The sequence below is a fragment of the Coenobita brevimanus genome, chromosome 70 (genome assembly GCF_032717465.1).
Source record: "Coenobita brevimanus isolate Jiangsu-jjx chromosome 70, ASM3271746v2, whole genome shotgun sequence".
Taxonomy (NCBI): Eukaryota; Metazoa; Arthropoda; class Malacostraca; order Decapoda; family Coenobitidae; genus Coenobita; species Coenobita brevimanus.
In genome coordinates, this window is record NC_137023.1 from 17,760,053 (window position 1) to 17,773,305 (window position 13,253).

A 13,253-nucleotide genomic window follows, 5' to 3' on the forward strand; every position below is an offset into this window, starting at 1 on the left:
TGCCAGTGCCGTTTTAAAATGGTTTGACATAATTCTGCAACCATTGCCAGTGCCGTTTTAAAAATGGTTTAAAATAAAAAAAATTCACTGTGACCACATTTTTCAAGATTCGCGGGTAAACACTGGCAGGCATGTATGGTAACTGTTCCTCTACCTTCCCTCAGGCTGTCAAGGCCATACACTCACTCACTCCCCCCCTCACGCTCGCTATGCCTCACTCTGCCTTTGTGCCTCACCCAGTGCTGTACATAGTGAAGGGATTTTGTAAATACTCTCATGTAAGTGTAAGTTGTAAATATTTTCCTGTAAGTGTAAGGACTATAAAGTGAAGTCAAGTTATAATACCTTCTTGTAAGTGCCAAGACTGTACATAATGAAGTCAGGTTGTCCTATCTTCAGGCAGAGTAAGATAATGCATTCACAATGAGAAAGACACACAAATTTTGATAGATGTTGAAGTAATAAGTATTCAGATAAGTGTACTGAACATTGCTATACCTTCCCAGCAAAAATGCCTGAGTATACTTTACATAGGAAACGGCTTTCTCTCATGTACATGGTGAGCATCTGAGAGTGGGTATACCTGTATACAAGTATACAGGACTCAATAAAACCCATTTCTGAGCTGGCATTTTAATGGTGAAATTGGTTGTTTTCACATCAAAATCTATCATTTTAGCCAAAAAAAAAAAAAAGGGTCAAAAAATGGCTGGCACGGGGGCGACCCATAGGGCTGAAAATAGTCGGCATGCAGCAGGTTAAATGTTGCACGTAAGCTTGTCTCGTCTCTCATTACACCTTCTTGGGGTAATCCCCCAACCCACCTATTTTTCCACTTAGACCTAATTTCCTCATGGACTTATTTTCACCTCCTTGGTCCTCCAGAATCTTTGCCCTTGAATCTAACTTACCCCAGAGGCCTATGTTCCTCAAAGGCCTCTTCTCCCCCCACAGACTTATTTTTTCCATGAACATACTTCCTCCACTGGACTTTTTAAAATTATCACATGGACCCATTTTTCCCTCTAAACCTATTTTTCCCTATGCACCTCTTTCCTCATTGCATCTATTTCCCCATGGACCTGTTTTCCCCCATTGACTATTTCCTCCATGGAACTATTTTCCCCATCGCCCTACTTTCCCTCCATTAACCCCCTAACCACGGGGCGTCACTTTCATGACGCTTGGGAGCAAGGGATCATACCGCGGGGCGACACTTTTGTGATTCTGTGTTATTTTGAATTCGTCCGGGCTTTGAAGTGGTGGCTTGTATCATCTATCAGTACTGCCAATGTCCAACACTAGTCAGCACTCCTAATCCCATCCATTGTTGACAATTTAGCCATTTCTCCCCGTCCTTGACTCCCCTCCCTACCTCCCTTCCATTACCCTATCCTCTCACCTGCCCGGCCGTGCTACGCTAAGTAAATCTTCCCTGGAATTTTTCACTGATTTCATCCATTGAAATAAGCCCTATGCATTATTCTTATACCAAATAATATATGCAAGAAAGAAATAAGGTAAGTGAGAGTGCCATACACCTAGAATTGGCTAATTATCACCTGACAACACCTCACGTGCACTCGTTCACTAATTTTCGCTGTTTATTTCCCCTTGAAATATGCCGTATAATCTATTTTCGTAATAAAAATATATATAAGAAAGGAAGGGAGAAGCCTAAGTGATATTTACATTCACCTGGAACTACCTAATTATTGCAGGCCACCACACTGTATTCTATGCTAAGTAAATCTTCACTGGAATTTTCCACTGATTTCATCCATTGAAATAAGCCCTATGCCCTATTCTTATACCAAATAATATATACAAAAAAGAAATAAGGTAAGTGATAGTGACATACACCTGGAATTGGCTAATTATCACCTAACAACACCTCACGTGCATTTGTTCGCTAATTTTCGCTGTTTATTTCCCCTTGAAATATGCCGTATAATCTATTCTCGTACTAAAAATATATATAAGGAGGGAAGGGAGAAGCCCAAATGATATTTACATTCACCTGGAACTACCTAATTTATAATGTATTGTATAGATTTCCTGCCAATCATTTCACTGCTATATATTAGCAGCTGTCAAGAGGCTGACGTTGGCAGTAATGCATTTCCCTAGGTAGGCCACCCCGGCCCACCCCTATCAGTTCACTGTCATCTTCTAATGTGAAGGCACGTCTGTTTGCTCCTGCTAACTTCAGCCACTTTTTACCACCATGCAAAGGGCCCTGTGACTTTTACCCCCCACTAAACCTCGTGTGGAAAGAGGTAAAGGGCTGACAATTGACAAAGAGTGACTATGATCTTTTTATTGAGTAAAACAGTGCAAGTGGAATTGTAAATAAAGTGTAAACAATGTGTAAACAGCAAGAAAGCAATGAATGTAATTATAAGTGAACAGTGGAAAATAGTTTTATAAGTTACTTCAAGTGACAGTGCATAACACGGTGTACATAAAATAGAAATGTAAATAAAGTAGAGAACGTAAATAGAAATGTAAATGAGTGGTATTATAAGAATACGAGTATATATACTAGGAGTAATGAAAGTGAAAGTTTCACTCTAGCATGTATGATTACTATGAGTTATGAGAGTGAAGGTGAAAGTGACATTCACTCTCAATGCTAGTATACAGGACGAGAAGGTGAATGCTACGTATTTTACTGAAAGAAATTGAATCCCTACAGTGACAATAAACTATTATTACTGAAGGAAACTTATGGATAAAGACTGTAGATATATATAATTGTTATATAGTAACAGAAATATAAACTGCGAGTGTTTTTATGAATAATAGATAACACTACCAGCAAACGATCGGAAGTGGGATGGTCATACGTCCTCGTAATTTTCATTGCTTTCACAGTGTTTTTTTGGGGGGAGTATGGATTCCAAACTATTTGAGAATCATAGATTAGTGTTTCTAGTGATAATATCAGGCTGTGGTAATCATATTACGAGTTGTCGGGAAGTGTAAAGTGGAGACTTTGTTACCTAACTTCATAGGTCTCCACAAGTCCTACGGTACTCGACGAAGGCTCAACAAACACCCAAGGAGAAAGCTGAAGGTATGTGCCATAAATATATATGATTTTAATGATCTAGGACTAATAACTGATTTTTGGCAAATATTTTTAGAGAGTCTGTCGGAGCGCGAATATGCCCGCGGGAGCCGCAAGTCAAAGCAAAACAAGCCTGCGGTGTAAGGGTTAAACTATCTGCCACCATGTATGTATTCTCCCTTACTGTACTTACTTTACCCTGGACATATCCTTCCCTCCGTGGATCTGTTTTTACCATGGACGTATTATCCCTCCATTTGCCTGTTTAGCCTGTGGTCCTATTCTGACCATGAATTTATCTTCTTCCGTATGCACCTACTTCCTCCCCATGGGGATACACCAAATCCCTATGTTGACCTGTTTTTTCCCATGGATCTTTTTTTACACACAGGACTTGTGGTTCAACACCGTCCAATTTCCCCATAGGACCAATTACCCATTGACCTATTTCTCACATGGACCATTTCTCACCAAGAGTCTATTAACCTCATGGACCCATTTCTAATGGACCTCTTTTCCCCAATCCACCACCCAACAACCCACATACCCACATTCCTACCCACTCACCTAGTGTAGTAATAAGTCCGTCTCCTGCTTCTCACCTAGGGAGCCACACATCCAACCATCCACACACACACAAAGCCTACACACCCAATTCACATACCTTCTTTCAAATCCCTCCCATCCATTCCACCCCACCCCGCCTGTCCACATATCCACCATCCTACCCTACCCATCCATCCGGCTCAATCCCCTTTCTTCCCGCCCACCTCACCCATCACCAAACCCTCCTCACCCACCCCCTTACACCCACCCACCCTATCCACCGCTTCAGCCCACACACCAACCAATCTACCTCACCCAATCATCCCGCCCACCACACTCTCACCCCTAGACCCAACTCACCCCCATCCACTCTGCCAACCCCACATGTCCATCACCAGACCTATGTGCCCTCCCACCTGGCTACCAAAGTCTTCCTGCCCCATGACTTGCAAGTTCACACACACACACACACACACACACACACACACACACACACACACACAAGGACAGAGAGGCACAGTTGCGTTCCCATTGTATAAAGGTATCATCGTGCAGGAGGAGTTAATGGAGTGTATATGAACCCCTTTAGAATCAAACGTCTTTTCAAATCATATCGTCTGGTAGTAGAAACAAAATAAATAGACGTCACCTTCTACCTCCCTCTCTCTTAAAAAAAAAGAAAAAAAAAAGACAGGAATAGAGACAGACAGATAAATAGACAGACAGAAAGATAAATTGATAGATGGATGGATACATAGACGCATATTCTTTCTGGGTCGGGGGAAATGTAGTAGTCATTCTATTCCAGTTAATATCAAACGATTTTTTTCATTTAAGAGTGAGTCACGGGGGCCTCAGAATGTTAATAATACTACCATTAATCCTCACACCCTCGGGACAGCTTAGTACTCAATTTTGGGTACGGTAATGCCTGATTATTTTATTCAGCTGAAAGCAGAGTACGTCATGTAAGTCTTAGAGTATGAAAGGCAATGAAAGGTTTTTGTAGCATCATCAAATTACTGGCTCTGTGTTCACTGTGATGATGCAATAATTTTCCATCGCCTTGGACCCCTTTCTGTTATATCATCACACTAATACTTTCAGTAAGATGAACTTGTTTTTAATTATTTTACACAGCTTAAGAGAAACTTCTGAGTTGGACGAATCCTATGTAGCTTTCAGAAACCATTTCATAACCAAGGGAACTTTTATAAGCTGGCCTGACACTAGTAAGAATAAACTTAAAATACTCCTACTTCACCGTGTGCAAGGTGTCAGACACGATGTCAGTATGTGAGCCTACATCTTGCATATGTGGGAACATCTTACATGCTGGATTGGGATTCAGATCTTGCGAAGTAAGCCAGACACTCCAACAATAAGATTCACAAACGCCTTCGTCGACCACGTACAATACCTGCATCGTGCCGGCATTGCTCCCATACGGAAAAATCATGTGAACAATAACAGTCAGATTGTCCGATGGTTTTCCTGTGACCTAATAATCCCCGCTGGTCCATTTAGGCCCATCCAATCCAATCTGATTCAGATAGGTTGATTTAAGTTCATTTAAGTTAACTCAGGTTCATAGTTACGGTTCATTAAGTTCCATTCACAACTAAGCAGGCTCAGTAACGTCAGTTAAGGTTTGTGCAGGTCCATTAGGTCTATCAATGTTATGTCCGGTCCACCCAGGAATGCCACATCCATTTCAGACCAGTCAGGTTGATTTTGGTCGGATTACGACCAGTCAGCTTTACTTGGGTCCTATTAAGTCTGTCAGGATCATTAAACTCAAAGTGTTCGCATATCTCGAGATGAAAGCCTCAAATTTTTTACTTTTTTTTTTTAATGCTAGGAAGAAGAAACCAAAGACCACGAGCCCGCAAACTGTTCCTTCCAAGAGAAATACAAGATACAAGAGAGAGCCAAAATCAAGATCCGATCATTTCGAGATGCCTGGACACACTACATTCGAAAGACTGAAGTTCATAGGAAACAGGAAATACAAACAGAGGGAGACTGTCCCAGAGTTGACCTGTTGCATAAATGAAGGACTGGGAGTAACGGTTAACTCTTGCATTAGAGTTAACCGCGTAGAAGCGGCCGTCGTAGAGGTGGAGGGATGCAAGCAGACAGTTCAGAGGTGCAGTGACCACTGCAGTAGCGATAGAAAATAGATAAAGATGCAACAGTATGGCGAAGAGACATAGGTTGAAGGAAGTCAGTAAGAGGAGGAGAGTTGTTGAGATGAAAAGCCTTTGATTCCACCCTGCTGAGAAGAGGTGTATGTGGGGAGTCTCCCCACAAATGAGAGTTGTACTCCATATAGAGGCGGATAAAACCCGTGCATAAAGTCAACTGTGCAGGGGTACAGAAGGAACGGAGTCGGCTAAGCACACCTAATCTCTTGGAAGCAGATTTTACAAGAGATGTAAAATGATCTTTCCAAGATAAGTCCCGAGTGAATGAAACCCCAAGCATGTTCAAGGACGATGCAGGATTAAGCTGAATATTATTAAACATTAGTGGGTACACATGTGGAAGCTTTTGTAGGGTTGATATGTGTACGAACTGAGTCTTTGATGCATTATAAACAACAAGATTATTTTACCTTAGTCAGAGATACGAGCCAAGTCAGACAATAGGTGTGCCATAGCCTTATCCCTTGTCTGTTGAAGTAACTGCTGAGATGGACGTTGCGGGAACCGAATGGAAAGGTGAAGGGTGGAGTCATCAGCATAAGAGTGGATAGGGTTAGATGTACAGCTTAGAAGGTCATTGGTGAATAACAGGAAGAGAGTTGGTGATAGGACAGAGCCTTGAGGAACACCACTGGTGATAGATCTACGAGGAGAACGATGACCCTCTACAACAGCGGCTATAGAATGACCAGAAAGGAATCTAGAGATGAAGGCACAGATAGAATGATAGAAACCGTAAGAGGGCAGTTTGGAAATTAAAGATATATGCCAGACTCGATCGAAAGCCTTTGAGATGTCAAGTGCAATGGCAAAGCTTTCGCCAAAGTCCCGAAAGGAGGATGACCAGGAGCCTGAAAGGTAGATGAGAAGATCGCCGGTGGAGCAATCCTGACGGAACCCATACTGACGATCAGAACGGTGGTTGTGATAGGAAAGATGCTTTAAAATTTTTCTGATAAGAAATGAGTCGAAAACTTTTGAAATACAGGATGTTAAAGCAATTGGACGATAGTTAGAGGGTTGGGAATGGTCACCCTTCTTTGGGACTGGCTGAATGAGAGCAAACTTCCAGCAAGAAGGAAAGGTATAAGTTGATAGGCAAAGGTGAAAGAGTTTACCTAGGCAGGGTGTAAGCACTGAAGCACAGTTCTTGAGGACAACAGAAGGGACCCCATCAGGACCATATGCCTTGTTACTATTGAGGCCTGTGATGGCAGAGAATACATCAGCTAAAGAAATTTTAATATCAGTCATAAGGAAGGCAGAGGGGGGAAGTGATGGAGGAACAGCACTGGAATCGTCTAAGGTGGAGTTGGAGGAGAAAGTCTGTGCGAAGAGATCTTCTTTATCAGTAGAAGAAATAGCTACAGAACCATCAGAGTAGAAAAGAGGAAGGAAGGATGATGAGGTAAAGTTGTTAGAAAGGTTTTTGGCAAGGTGCGAGAAGGAGTGGGAAGAATTCGAGTTGGAGAGTTGGAAGCATTTCATACGGATGAAATTATTTTTAGCAGAGCAAAGAACAGACTTAGCATGATTCTGGGCAGAAACGTATAAAAGATGTGATTCAGGGGAAGGTTGCCTCCAGTACCTTTTATAGGCCCTCTTCTTGTTGTGGACAGCATTAGAACAAGCGTGATTAAACCAAGGCTTTCTTGCATTAGTCAAAGGATATGAGAAAGGAATGTATGCTTCCATGCCTGAAAGTATAACCTCAGTAATGTGCAAGGCATACTCAGATGGCTCCCGACCATGGAAGCAATAATCATTCCAGGAAAAATCAAAGAAGTACTGCCTGATGTCCTCCCAATTTGCAGCTCCAAAGTGCCACAGATGACGTTTCTTTGGAGGGTCCACAGGCCGTACTGGAGCGATAGAACAAGTTAAGGTAATAAGGCTGTGATCGGTGGATCCCAACGGAGAGAAAAGATTAACAGAGTAAGCAGAAGGATTAGTTGTAAGGAAGAGGTCAAGTATGTTGGAGCTCTCTCCAAGGCGGTCAGGGATATGGGTAGGGTGCTGTACAAGCTGCTTTAGGTCATTAAGGATAGAAAAGATGTAGGCTTGTTCACCAAGTGGATCAGTGAAAGGAGAGGAGAGCCAAAGGTGGTGGTGAACATTGAAATCTCCTAGAATGGAGATTTCAGAGAAAGGAGAAATGGATAGAATGTGTTCCGTCGTAGAAGTAAGATAGTTGAAGAATTTTTGATAGTCAGTAGAATTAGGGGATAAGTAAACAGCACAGATATATTTAGTCAAAGAATGACAGGAAAGCTGAAGCCAGAGTGTAGAGATTTCAGAAGGATTGAGTTCAGGAACAAGAGAGCAAGATAAGTCGTTGCATATATATGTATATATATATACACAACAGTCACCTTTGGCTTTGAAATGAGTATAGAGAAAGTAGAAGGATACAGAAAAGGGTTTGCTGTCAGTTGCCTCAGACAGCTGGGTCTCAGTTAGGAAAAGAAAGTGAGGTTTAGAGGAGGAGAGGTGGTGCTCAACAGTTCGAAAGTTAGAGAAAAGGCCGCGAATGTTGCGGAAATCAAGAAGAAGTGAGTCAGATAGTGGTTACAGGCAGCTCGAGTCGTCGATGGGAGATGGGGTGAAGGTGGGGCATTTATGGTCTCCCCCCCCCCGGGAACTCCGAGGCTGTGTTATCTGTATCCATGATTTCTTTTAAAATTTTGGAAAAAGAAGTATAATGTGTACTGCGCGCGAAGTTCGGTGCTGATAGTTATTTTTATTCAACTTGAATAGGCTGAAAGCCTTTGCATGTTTATGATTTTTCCTACTAAATTGGGCCCAGTCAGACCGTTTAGATTCGCTTAGATCTTCCACTTTCATTCAAGTTCAGTCAAATAAGTTCAGAACCTTTCTGTTAAATGTAGGACCATTTAATTTCAAGGTTTATCCAAGCACCTGAACAATTAACGTCTAGTTAGGTCGGCTTATATCCATTTTAATCATACCATTTACATTAAATGCTCAGATCAATCCAGATCTATATCCGTCAGCTTAAATTATACCGGGTCCTGTCAGGTGACTTCAGATCAGTCAGGCCAACTTATCAGTTTAGGTTATGCCGATGTAAGCATAAGTCAGAAATCAACTTTAGTGGAAGTAGGGTCTTCCAGAAATGAAATTATGTAAACAAAAATATTATGAAAAACAATATGACTAGCAAAGTAGGTAAAATACTATCACTATAAGGCGAGCATCATGTGTGAGCATCATGTTTGTACAATTTGGATGTGATATCATGTAAGGAATATAATTTCTGTAGGTTCATTGACTGACCAGTCAGGGAGCTAAAAGTGGGTGGAATGTGGGAGAAAGTGGGCGGATTGGGCGGAAAAGATGAGTGGTGGGGCACGGCGTTTCCAGTGGGAAGGAATTTCTTTTAGAAATTCTATATTAAGGTGTTAGGTGGAAAAGGACAGATAAGTGGAAACTTATATGTGGAATGAGCTGGGGTGATGGAAGGGAAGGTCAGGGATAGTGCAGCCTGTGTGGGCAGATTTTGCGGGGAGACTTTTACTGGGAGGGGGATGGCTTCAGTCATAGTTACCCCAAGAAGAACAAGAAAAAAATAGAAGAATGTAATCGTCAGTCACATATACCTGTCATCCCACGACATAAGTAAGACCGTCATCGTAATGAAGCGGTTACTAAAATGTGTAATGGAAGGCCAGTACCTTTGCACACCACCCACGGCATCTGGTACATAAGTAATTACGCATTGCTATAGTTCATGCACTTTTACTTGGTGAAGATTTTCATCCACCTGCTTCCTCTTTCCCATGGTTCCTTGGCGGAATAAGATAATACTACGGTTCTGCCTCCTTTTCAGTATAATTCTTCGTGACTGACATCATATTCTAGTGTTAATATTTTGTTACGATTCAGCATTAAAGATGGAGAGACGGCACCTAGTATAGGAGAATAAAATGTAGATAGGCTTGTACTTTATAATCAACCCAATGTCTTGTTTTTATCCCCACCAACGAAGCTGGACGGAGGTTATGTATGCACTCGTGTCTGTTTGTCTATTTACATACAAGATACCTCAAAACTTGTGGGATTTGAGTGAAATCCAAGGTTAATAGGTCAGAAGTGAGTTATGAGAGTTATACTGATTTCGAGGAGGATTCGGATCCCCAAGCTGGATTAATAATAAATTTTATTGGCGCTGGCGGAGATATGCTTTCTGGCACAGTGAACAGGGCAAACTAAGACCTTAGAATTAACTGGCTATGCAAAACCGTAAAGGCATTCGTCTGGTGCTTATTAGATTCTTGTTATTCTTACCATCTCTGGACAATACTACGCACTTAAAGGAGATTTTTTGAACTGGAGATTGAAGATAACAGCATAAATTAACCTCATCATAATTTGGGTGTCCCTTTCCACACACACACACACACACACACACACACACACACACACACACACACACACACACACACACACAAAAGTCAGGAAGCAACAAAAATAAGACATGAGAAATGTACCAGGAGTTTATTTAAAACTAGCAGAACAGGTACATAGTTTACCCGTGGCATACGTATAATAAAGTGTTCCTTTGCTGAAATGGCATTGCGTCAAAAGCCAATCAAATAAATTCTTCGTCACAACAACAACACGCAGTCAGCCTGAGGTACAAGTGTGTTTTGTCTTCTGGTAATGTCTGTGCCGCCAGTGGGTTTTCATTTTGCCGGACATTGCCGTGAAGAACAGTGTAATTTCAGAAATCCTGAGTTTATAGAACAATAAATACCGTAAGTCAGGCAAATATATTTGTCTGTAGTTTCATATAGCAAAAATTGATGGGACTAATATTATGCAGAAGGCAGCAACACTGTCACGAACAACTGATTTCTCAAAGTAATTGACTGGGTAAAAAAAAATAAAATAAAGTTTAATCGGGGGAGACAGTGAGCGGCGTAGACATGCAACGACCCAGAAACAAGTTCAATAGAAGACGTCAGTGACAGCACAGCGTCACACACACACACACACACACACACACACACACACACACACACACACACACACACACACACACACACACACACACGTTTACTTTCACCTAGTTATACACAAACCTTTTTTGGATATAAACCAGTACAGTACATTAACACGCCGTGTAGTATTTGGAGGCGCATAAACTTACCTTGTTAAATAAAGCATATGCTTACGTGTATAACTTCCTACTTGCAGTAAGTGCACACAAATAAATATAAACATTAATCTTATTTACATACCGCGCTGTACGTTCCACACAACATCTGCTCTAGAGTACATACAGGACACTCTCTGCATCTAGTCTGCTCGCTCATGACCTACAAAAGCAAACGTAGTCCCAATTATTCTGTCAGCTTTAACTTTCCCCCAAACTGCCACCTCTCTGTCTTTAATGCCGGGCTGTTACAAGAGATTCGCACTAGACTATGATGCAACTCATGACACTGGGGAACGTGGTATACACCGTAAATGGACGAAAATTTCCATCAGGTTAATATGGACAGGCTTTACACATCGTTTGCGTTAAAATGATCACAAATGGGATTTCATTTGAAGAAGTATTTGGTACGTTATAATGAAAGGATTTTAATTTTCTGTACAAAAGAAATGCTTACTGAGAGTGATGTAACTTGTCTGAATACTACACCTAGTAATTAGCTAAAAACCGTCAAACATTCTCAGTCCTATTTTCTAATAGGCGAAGAAATACAAAATTTCAGTGTCTAGGCTACAGTCAGCAACAGTCACATCATCACCATCATTCCAGCCTAATTCCCACGCTATTGATGTGATGGGTATGAGCTGCTAATAGGAACAAGGATTATAACAGGAAAACAAAAGACTGAAAGGCGAAGAGCCAGTTAATATGGCACGGAGGGTGTGGGCGAGAGAAGATGGAGTTGTAGGAGGACAGAAATAATGTGGAATGAAATGTGAAAAGATATATATATATATATATATATATATATATATATATATATATATATATATATATATATATATATATATATATGTAAGCTGGAAGTGGACACTGTGCGCATAGGAAGTCAGAGATGAACAATAGCCGCTGACTCCAACGGGGGATACAACTGAGAAGAAGAAGAAGAAGAAAAAGAAGATGAAGACTATCGCTGGAATGCTCGGCCAAAATGGATCCCACATCATTTCACTCGTCACTGAAGACTTAAAATTTCTCTGTGTCATCCCACGAGCAAAACATTCCACGTTAGTGTACTGAATAGGCCGTTCTCGCAATACACGTGAAGTTTGGCCATTAAAATTAATATAAAGTTGACCTATTCACTGGGGTGGCATTTTATTTAGTGCGTTCCTGTTTCTTCATACCCATTCCGTTCGACATAGGGTTATAATTATTTATTTCACCATATCTGCCAGGGCAATTTACTTTGCTTATCACTCCTTTACTCTCTCAGCCCATCATAACTTACTCTCGGGTGAATACAGTAAATCGCTTGGTGTCAGCTGGAGTACAATGTACAGTTGTCAGGATCTTGAGTGGGTTAATGGTATCAGTGCTGACAATCACAGGATCGTAAGCTTACTTTCAACTGATAAAGTAACTTTCAGCTGATAAAGTCTGACGGACGTTCGCCGGAATAATATAGGAGTACTAGCCTTGCTTCAATTATGGGAGTGTATTTACGTAAAAAAAAAAAATCAGTGAAGAAAAAAATGTTACGAAATCTCGCAAAGCAATAAGCTAACAGCCTAGAGTCGGGTTGAGAGAGAGAGAGAGAGAGAGAGAGAGAGAGAGGCAGGGGGGAGAGAGGGAGGAATAAGGTTCCGTCGATTCCCGTCACCGCCTCAACAAACTCTGTCCTTGTTTGTACCTGCAGGCCCGACCCCGGTGAAAGAATTTGCCAGCCTTTCTTGGTCCTCTTTCAGTCTCCCTTCTTCCGCTATAACTGCATACACACTTGCCATTTTTAATTCGCCACGACGGAATTTCTTGAACGACGGGAACATTTTGGAGAAAGAAAGGAAAGTGGGGGGGGGGAAGAGGAGAGAAGGAGAGAGAATGGGTCTGCAAATGGCGACTAAACGAGGCAAAGGCATCGCTAAGGAGAGTTAAATCCATTGTAGTGTGTGGAGGTGTGTGCAAGAACTCGCGCGTTTGGCCGTGAAAGAGAGAGAGAGAGAGAGAGAGAGAGAGAGAGAGAGGAGAGAGAGACTGCTTAAACTTTCTTACAAAGCAGGACTTAAAGTGGTCCCTTACCTTTGGAAACTGGGACAGGCACAGCACAAAAAGGGAGAGGAAAAAAAGGAAGTAGGGGCATTCCCAAAATTATCTAATGACAACGATTTTAATTTGCCAGCTGCCTCTCTTGATAGTTCTTCCACTTTTGTGTCTTCTTTTTCCTATTTCTTCATTCTTTCATCAT